Source organism: Cottoperca gobio, chromosome 3 (genome assembly GCF_900634415.1).
Source record: "Cottoperca gobio chromosome 3, fCotGob3.1, whole genome shotgun sequence".
NCBI lineage: Eukaryota > Metazoa > Chordata > Actinopteri > Perciformes > Bovichtidae > Cottoperca > Cottoperca gobio.
This window is the reverse complement of record NC_041357.1, coordinates 27,499,177-27,509,560: the sequence shown is the minus strand read 5'-3', so window position 1 is coordinate 27,509,560 and position 10,384 is coordinate 27,499,177.

Genomic DNA, 10,384 nt, shown 5'->3' with positions numbered 1-10,384 from the left:
ATAAGCCACAAATCCACCCTGGCGCTAAGCTATGTACGACAAATGTTACAATGCCAAATTCCAGGTACAGGATGATGAACAGCGGCTGAATTGGAAAAAGGTTCCAATCCATCTGGCAGGCTCCTATTCATTGCTGTTCCTGTGGTTTTAGAAGTGTGCCTTTGATCAGCTGATGGAGACAATGCCGCTCTCCTCAGCCCTGTGGCACGGGGGTTTACCTGCTGCTAAGTCAGGTATCACAGCCAGGGACCGAGCACCTTAAAGAGGCTTTAACCCTCCTCTGGATCAGGCTGACATGATTCATGTGGGCTGGGTGTGGATTTGAGTCCCTGCTGTGGCACAGCGTCTTTCATGTCAGGCTGTTTATGAGAATATGGAGATGGGTTTTGCGTGCTCGCGGGTGTTCCTTAAAGCAGCGATACGACCTCAGGCTGGGCTTGATCCCTGACGAGTCAGAATCTACCTCTCGATGAATCTCTTGTAGCACACTTAATACCCATAAGAACATGGTGCACAAGGCCCCTCATCTTGGTAACAGAAAGGAATTTGAGAGGAGATTAATATTATGAACAGTAATATTCCCCCGGCGGCATCTGCATGCGCCAGGGATTACAGGGCTCTGGGGTGATTACCGGCAGGGGAAGAGGGGTTACAAGTCCAAAAAACTTTTCATCTTCACCCAGGGCACAAGAGCACACACATTGAAAGACATATAAACACATAATAACAAAGCATGTGTAAGTGTGTGCATTTCATCAATGCCTTTCTTTAGACAGGTATGTCATGATGCATGGATCACATTTGCTTATATATAAACTCACCTTTTGACCCTTATCTTTTTTTTTATCTCGTATGTAGCATTTCAAAGTGAAAGCCGAAATTCTGCATTCCTGCAAGGAGACATATCTATTAATAAACACATCAGATGGGTTGCATTACATTGAGCCGATGCTAAATTCCTTCAGCAGACCTGCAGAAAATGTTTTGCACATCATATGAATTACCCCACTACATCTAATTTTAACAGAAGCCGAAAATAATAATCTCCCTGATGTGTGAGAACACTATTAGTTTAGTGAATTAAGAAAGGAAGTATACAAGGTGAAGGGTAGCAAAGCTAATCTCCCTCAGGACGGCATCAGAGATCCCTCAGGGCTCCGTGTCCGGCACACAGTAGATATCAGTTTTCTGTGAGGCATGAGGACTTGGCAGGTTTAAGGCCCTGCTCATTCTAAGCCTCATTATTCCCCTCGCCACCGGGCTGACGCCAGGCCACGCGTGCAAAGCAAGCCGAGGAAATCGCCTTCAGGCCTCGTCTTATGACAGAAGACTCAGCAATTTCCTCAGCACCTTTTGCGTGAGGATAACACGCAGTCCACTTTGGCCATGTGCAACCAATAAGTCGGCCTAATGAAGGCCAGGCCGTGCGGGCAAAGGGGGGCTGGAGAGGGCTGAAACGGGCCTCTCATGTCTGAAATTATCCAGAGGAAAATGGTCTGACACGCTGTTCTGCTGCTAGGTGGTGGCGTGAAAGAAAAGAAACAACACTGTTTCCATTTAGAGTTAAGTCGGAATCACAGTGCGCCAAAGATTGCACACATTTGTGAGGGAAAAACAGCAGGATATTTCCCTTCTTTAGACTCTAATGTTGACTTTGTAGATTCCACAAGGTCTCAGGGATTGAGTAGAGGAAGGAAGGGAAGGGGCACTGCTGTACGCCGCCATGCAGCGTCTGAGTTTGTCAGCAGCTCATAAGCCTGAAGTTCAAAGAGCAATCTGAGAGATAAGCTGTCTTGGCAGTGGTTTCCTCCCGTGTGTTTGCCAGCAGACTGCTTCCGTCGGACAGCACCCAGTAGTCATCAATTAGAAAACTGAAGGGTGCCATCCACACACAAGCGCAGCCCCTATTTGGGTGTGAGTTGAGCAGACAGCATTGCTGAAAAGACCTGCAATCATACGGGACCAATAAACAGCAATGTTACATGATATGTGCAACATTCTTTGCTGCTTTTGATTGAACTGAGTGACTATGATCAATCTGCAGCGAACTAAATAAATGAAGCTTCCATAACATTTTTCAAGAGTGTTTTGCATTCTTCCCCCCCAAATGTATTAAGTTGCAGCACACAGCACATTTTAGTTCTGTTTTTCCCAAATGCTCTGTTGTAGAATCTGATATAAAGGAAGATCACGTGCATAAAGGGGATTATATTCCAGGCACACTGCATATAAAGACACGCAACGGGCTCCAACTAATGCGAAAGCTGCAAATTTAAGTCCTGTTTTTATTTGGAAGTAATGCATTATCTTAGTGATAACACCTGGAACAAGCTTCACAAATGTTTAAAGTGGATAACTCAAACCAAGTGTGATGAGAAGTGTTTGCTACACACCTTTACTTACATGCAGACTTTTCCAACTTAAAGAATTTAGGCTTTTCTAGCCATTGATTGGCTTCGTCAGAATGTGTTGAAGGCAGCTTTAAGACTAACACATAACACAATACTATTTTGTAAAAGTTGCAGAAGAAAACAGCTGAATACAATGGTTTTATGTTGTTAAAATAAGTTTTCATAGATTTACACGTAGCATATTGTATCGCTAATTAAAGCGGGTTCAATGAACCCTTTTGAATGTGTCTCTAAAAGTCTACTTTACAATTCTGTCTTGCACCAAACGGCAGACGGACACATTAGGGCAGATATTTCCTTCTGTAAAATAATCCTAGTGCTCGATGTGTAAATATGTATGTTGTTTTTAGCCAGTTTGCCAGATCAACTTAAACGGTGGTAATAATACTCCTGTGTTCACAGTTTGATTCTGCTGCCCCCAGGTGGCCATAAACATCAGTTATTGAAGGGTCAAGGAGTCCAACATATTTAAATTCCATTAGTGATATTCATACAAATTAAAGATTAAGAATGAAAACCAAAAAGTGTGAAAGAAAATAAATAGGATAAATGTTTAATTTGCGCATAATTTATGAGACAAAGGCCTGCCAAGACTTCAGTCCGTCTCTCTATGTCACAAATTGCTTTTGGAGATTAAACAGAATCTCAAGTCTGCAACAGCAGCATGTGAGGAATCCAACAAAAGGCTAATGATCCTTAGACCTTTTACCTAAATATCATTTAAAGTCTTGTGTGAGGAAACATCCCAATTCATAATGCTTGAAATGTATCATTATTGGGATAATGCGATGGATGAATTACTTTGCGAGCGCCAGACGCCTGGAGGGTGACCTGTGACAATTCCATACAACACCTCTTCAGCGCCGAGGGAATTCATTTTCATCTCCCACTGGCTGTCTTAATCACCATGTTTCATTGTGACAGAGAGTTCACTGTGGCTGCTCACATTTCAACAATGGGACTTGAAATGGATTCCACTGCTGTCCAGTCACATTCTTCATGAGTAGAAACAACGATTTTAACCAAATTGGGACAGACTTCTTGATCACAACAGCATCAATTACACTTCGCTCTCTATAATGTGCTGTGTTTTAGGGACAGCCCATCAGCTGTGAAGACAGGGTTTTTAGAGACAATCACACAGAATATAACTTTTACAATATGTTCTAATGTCACAGCTGGCAATGTGAAAAGCTGACAGGATTAGCATTTAGGACACATCATAGCAAACCCTCTAGTTCAGCTCTGGATCCTCTTTAATCCACTGATCTTCAATTGACATGTTTCATATCTGCAATGATATCTAAATACTTGATTTTGCACATACATTGCATACCATAAAGGACAGTACATACAGATTAACATCATGCAAAAACACATCTTTTAACTAAAACATGAGAAAGACCAGCTCTCTTGTTGCAGGTTGTTTAAGTGACAATAGCTCCTTGCAATAAAAGGAGTAATATAAGTGCAAGAGCGGGGATGCTGCAGAAATCAATACCTCATTGCATTTGCATTGCTTTGATCATGTACAGCAGGACCGGGAGATTAAGTAATACAGATTCTGCCTGACAGGCCGATCATTAACACTAGTTTGCAATCTGTCTGTGCATCCACTCGTCCTGTCTAACGCCTTGGGAAACACAAGTGTTCTACATAAGTGAATTTAGGAGGGCACATGTAAGACATTGGCTGTAACAGGCCGAACAGCGTGCTAGGTGAGTGTTGTCTCTGTAAATCATCGTCTGACTTCAGTCACACCTAACCCAGGGCCACTTAAGTAAAGAAAGAGGTGTAGGTGAGATCAAATGCTGCAATTTCCTGGAAAAATAATCATGGGATCTTTGTAGCTGAGGATAGATGGAATTTGGGTCAACAGTGACCATGTCGGAGGGCAACCTTTGCCCTTTGTCTCGACTGCGGGTTCACCCTCCTCCCTCTAATCCAGTCAAGGGTCATTCTGCTTAAATGATTTAGCACACTGATCCAAGGACGCAAAGTACTATTTCATATGTCAGTGATATTCACAATGCCCTACATATTACTTTTACATATCGCACACACACACACACACACACACACACACACACACACACACACACACACACACACACACACACACACACACACACACACACACACACACAGATATGAAATGATGATACAGAATAAATCAGGTCTCAATGGTGGAAATCACTGTCCCTGGTACATTACAAAAATCTCAAATCTAATGTGATGGATTATGCTTTGATGCCAGCTCTTACTTACTACTGAGTGTTAGGGAAAAACACCTGCCCTCTATCCCAATAGGATCAGCGGATTAATCTTGGTAAGACGTAACACACACAGATGGTCAGACAGGAAAAGAATTAGAAAAATATGCAATATGAATACATTTGTCTTGCATAATATCAAATATGATTCATCTATCACGGAGATAATGGCTTGATGCATTGGTGTACTTAGCAAAGAGACAAAGTTAATTTCTTTATAGGCCAAATATTCCTAGCAAGATCCCCGGTAATAAAAACGATTCTACGGGGAATATTATATAAATTAAATGTAAGCCATCTATCTGGTTTGCATAGTAATAGCATCAGCGCCTCCGTGTGCATTGATTCATTTCTAGTCACATTTCAATGCAACACAATGCACTCAGGAAGATATGTTACCGGCTGCCAAGTGTTAGGTATTATTTTACACAGCAATAAATACGCTCTGATGGAATTCTCTTCTCATGCTACTTCTGTTAAGGTATTGCAACGCAGAGGAGCCCGTTGCATGACATCTGACATCTGACTTTGTTGTGTGTTACGATGAATGGAGAAAGGTGATATGGTAATTTGGAGCAGCATGATCACTGCTCCCCAATGGCCAGAGGGCCTCAGCTTCCTGAAAAAGGTCTTTTTCAATATCCTGCAAACATGGATGGCGGCGACGTGCATGCTATCCGGTACTTAAAAACACAGGGGGGGGGGGGCCTATGGGCGGCAGACACGACCCGACAAGACTCAGATCACAGGTAGCGGCAATAGGAGGAGGCATGGCTTCCATGGCCAGAACACTGGGTCATACATCGGCACACCTCTGCGGCTAAATCACACACAACAAAGCTGTTTTCATGCAGCACAGTCCAGTTACTGGACTCATGGTTATATAAGCCATAATGCTAGGAGTGTGAACTCATACAAACCCCATATGTTGTTTTCTATGAGGAAGGGATCTGTATCGTCCCTTTATAAAAATGCACATGAAGCTAAAATGCATCTTCCCACAGTGGGAGAGCTACAAAGGTGGAGCTGTGTTATCAGAGCTTCATACACTATAGGCGGGTGTGTTTCTAGGAAGCCTGTAGGGCACTTGCTGGAGAAAAAACAAAAGTGTAATTCAACTCCGTCTTACTAACAAGGTGACTAGGGGTCAAAGAGAAAAAAGAGAGAAAACTTTATTGAATCATGCTCCCTCACCTTCTGAGGTGACATCGAGCTTGTTATTGACGAGGAAGAGGAAATTCACTTTTGTCTGGAATTTGTGTCGGTGGGCCCTAACCATAATAATGAATGGCCTATTGAGCTTTAATACTCTTGTCTTCCTGGAAGCAGGATCAGTCAGGTGACTGCGGGGATTTGTTTGAGATACTTCAAATGTGACTGATGTTTAAATTTAGGGACGGGGGGGAAGGGGAGCAAGAGAAAAGTAAATCATTCCAGTTATTGAAATGTGCTGTTTCACGTAATACAGGCAAAAAAGATACACATCAATTTAAATCCTGTTAGTCTGTTTGTGTGATCGAATCAGATTAAAGCTGCTCACCTGGATGTAGTACACGTCCCCTGAATGAAGACCCGGAGGTAGCTTAAGATCTCACCTGACTGACTCTGCAGCATCTTCTCAAAACTGATGTATTCGTTCAAATGAAATGATGACCTGGGTTTGAAACTGTTCTTTCCTGGCAAGTAAAGACATCGCATGGCAAAGAAATGATGTCAACAGAAGGCCAGGCAGTTTTAGAGCTGAAGGAGACGAGAAGGAGTTGCCAGGTCTGCTCGTCTGCTTTTCTTAATGAATGAAAGGAAATGATAGTGAATCTGATTTCCCGAAGGGTGTCTGTTGTTTTGGAAACACTATTCTCCTTCTGTTTTAATAGACGATTACTTATCTTCTGATTGTTTTTCACTCTTAATTACACTCCAAGGGAGAAAAATCACCATTAGCATAACAAGCTGGTGTTAATGTGTGAACTCTGTCTGAGGTGAAACGGTCAGATTAGAAACCAAACTCTGTTCACACAAAGTGTCCGAGTGAAGGAAGAACATTGGGGTGAAGTACGCCCGACAATTATTGTAAGGGTTTACTAATTTATATGTTAAAGCGACTGGTAGACAAGCAGAAGCTTCCGAGAGCAACATGTGCAAACGACATAATAGCTCGTCTGCGGCGCGGCTCTGTGAGCTGTCAAGAGATCCACACAGACGGCAGCATTTCAACACTTTCAATCACTTGCATCACACAGTGTTTCATTTTCATCCGACGATTCCGGAAACAATGTTCCTGACTTATCAAGGCTATCCATTTACTGTGATGACCAAATCAGATCACTGCTGAAAAATTCATCCCCAAGTGTCAAGCCCGCGCACAACAAGCCGGAGACACGGCACTCCAAAATTACCACCGTGAATATTTCAGAATTACTAAAAGCAATCCAAGGTAGACATTCATATTTCATCTGCATGTCCTCGTACCTCAAGATATATTCGAGAGTCTTTTGTTTTTGATGTGAGAATGGCATCAATATTTCAATTTCTTAAGAGTTCACACTAACTGGCCAATAATGTCTCCATCAGGAGACGGAGCTTTAACACATGAGCTGTTTGTTGTCCAGAGTAACTACAAGTCAAAGCTCACATCTTGAGTCCTGAGGGATATTTGGGAAAGGTGTGTTTAATGCAGAAGTCCTGCAGCTGCCACGTTAACATATCTCTGATAATGAGACCTCAAACTCTCTCAGATGCTCAAATATACTCAAAAACAGAATGAAACACGGCTTAAAGTGAAAACAGAGCTAGACTGTGAGAGGAAAAAGAAAGAGAACTATTCTGCTGAAAGAGAGTAGAAACTGTGAAGTGCTGTAGCGGGGTCAACCCTCCCCTCTCTTGCTTATTTCCATCTGCTGTTGCCAGCCTCTGCCACAGAGTGGTGCCGACACCGCTGTCTTGGAGTGAGGCAGGGCCAGCCCCGTGTCCTATAAACACACACAAATCATTTACATGCTGTACTCATCAAAGGCAACTCTTCCTCATCTCCGTCGAGATTTGCTGCTGATCTGAGCTTCCAATATTGCATCTCAGAGCGTTGCAGCTAACCTTTGCAACTGCCAAGAATGTGATTAATTTTTTAAATACAGCTGTTGACCTATTATTGAGATGGAGAGGAGCCACGAGAGACACTCATCTCGTCTCCTCTGTATAATGGAATGCATTATTGCATCAGTGTTTACAAGGCGTGCTAAAAGAGAAACAGAATGTGGGAGAAAGCATTAAATAAAGCAATTCGGCTAATGTCGCTTTGGGCCTTGTGCACACACAAAACGTCAATCAAAACGCGCAATTCTTTGATTCATTGCAGTTTGCTCTGGCTGTTGCATCTGAGAGTAGAGTGGTGACACAATGTGGAACAATAATTACCCTGCAGTGTTAAAGTCCTCCAGTGTCTTGGTGCATTCATAAATAAAATATGTTGAAGATAATGGATTTATGTTCAATAATTCATCATTAGAATGTTTCAAACCGAGTGATATAATATGTGTCACAGTATTCTGTAACACAGTGCTTAGCCAAATTAAGTTATCTTGAAACAGATTTATTGACAGGGCTGTTGCTGCATTCATTTACTCAGCAACCATTGCTTAATTACTCCTGCAAAGCACATAAAACAAACAATGCCAATAGACTGATTCTAAACCACTCAGTGTCAGTATTAACTACACACCCAGGCTAACTATGTATTCAAGCCCGGCCCAAACAGCACTGAACACTACACACTCTATCCTCTCAAGCACTCTGAGTAGGAGTGAGAGGAGAGTCGGGGATGGAGCAGCAGTGGGACTGTGATATTTGTCATTCATGACCTTGGTGCTCGCCAACCATACAGGCAGTTTGGTTTGATGACCCATCAGAGGATCTGTCTGGGTCCTTGCAGAAGCCAGTGGACCGGGGTGAGTGAAGAGGGTAACATCCAGGGCCGCGGTCTGTTCAGCTGGACCGGGGTCAATCAGTGGGCCTGAAGATGCAGAGCCAGCTGGAGAGCCATGATACGCCTGGCCTGCATGTCCAGAATGTCCCATTCCCAGTCGCAAGAGGAGGCCATGCTGGCATGCTGGAGGAAGCCACTCATCCTCATAATTAATGACATGAGTTTGTATGGTGTAGGACCAGAGCAAGAAAACGACAGCATTACATTAAGTTGTATTACATGTAAGAATCCCTGAAAGTAGTTCAAACTAAAAAGAAACAGTCCGTAATGAAGGGGACATGTGTTATTGTGTTGCGGTGTAAACGCTGAAGCACAAATCAGCTGTATTTGTGTAAAGCAGTGCATGCAACCATGATTGTGTTTAAATCAGCCTTCACAACAACAAACAACTACAAATGGAAGAGATGCACTTGCAATCAACAGCAACAAGATGCACATTAAAAAAAAAAAAACGAAAACACAACAACAACAACAGTATTTCATCAAAACACACACACACACACACACACACACACACACACACACACACACACACACACACACACACACACACACACACACATTGTGTGGCGCTTCAATCTAGATGGAGCTTACGAATTCAACGGAGGCAGAAAAAAGAAAACAATTTACATGCAAATCAAACCTTATCATCTAAATCTCTTTATGCCACTTTCTCCTGCAAAATTGCATTCATATGCACAAAGGCATTCAATTACTGTAGCTGGGGCTCAACTTTTCACATCTCAGCGTTTTCTATTTGGAGAGGCAGACCCATGTACATTTAATAGGTAGCCATCCTGTTCCCCGGCTCTGCCAGAGATCACTGTGAGTGTGTCAGTTAGAGGAGATGGCAGCATGTATCAGTGCATGAAATAAAGCTCCTACTCCAAAGTGACAGGCCCTGGATATTGTTGGAAAATGGATGTTAAATTCACTCTCCAACCACCAACAGCAGCCCTGGCTATGAAAAATTAACTGTACTCTGGCTAAAGGGACGGGAAATTGCTTTGCTAGATATACCACAAAATCCTGTTTGTGAGCTATCCATCTGTCAGATCTCTGTGCAAAAAAAAACAACTCCTTCAGCCTTCTCCATTAAAGAGTCTCCTCTCATATGCTGTACGGGGTAATCCAGTATGAGAGCGGAAACAAAGAGATGTCAAAGAAAGTTAGAGTAAATCCTAATCTGTACCGTAGACTACAAGTCAGTCAAGAAGACTGGCTCCAAGGGTCTCATGTCAGACAGAGATGCTAGGCGTGTGTCAGCCACCGGAGGGCAGTGATGATGATGCAACTACTTAAACAGTTTCTGTGTGGAGTTACTACATTGTGATCTGGATTTATGGAAACGATTAGGAACTTATTTCATATTCAGACTGTGATGAGTCAGTGATCTGCAACGTGGTTTGATCATGACCTCCCTGGAGTTAGGTAAGGTACAGTGGGAAAGCAATACAAATAGATAACAAATTAAAATGAACAAATACAAATAGTAGTTGTTATGGTGCTTGAATTTAGTTCTCGATATAGCATCGTGACACGTGTCACAGCATAGAAAACAGTAAAATACTACAGCTAATGAAATACATCGTTATAATGAGCATTCTGGACATGCTCCTTGAAGTCCAACTTCCAGTGCACTGGAATGATTTTAGTAAATATTGTATTTGCAGATATTCATGCCACAACATATCGTCTTCCTTTGTGGCCTTTTATTTTCC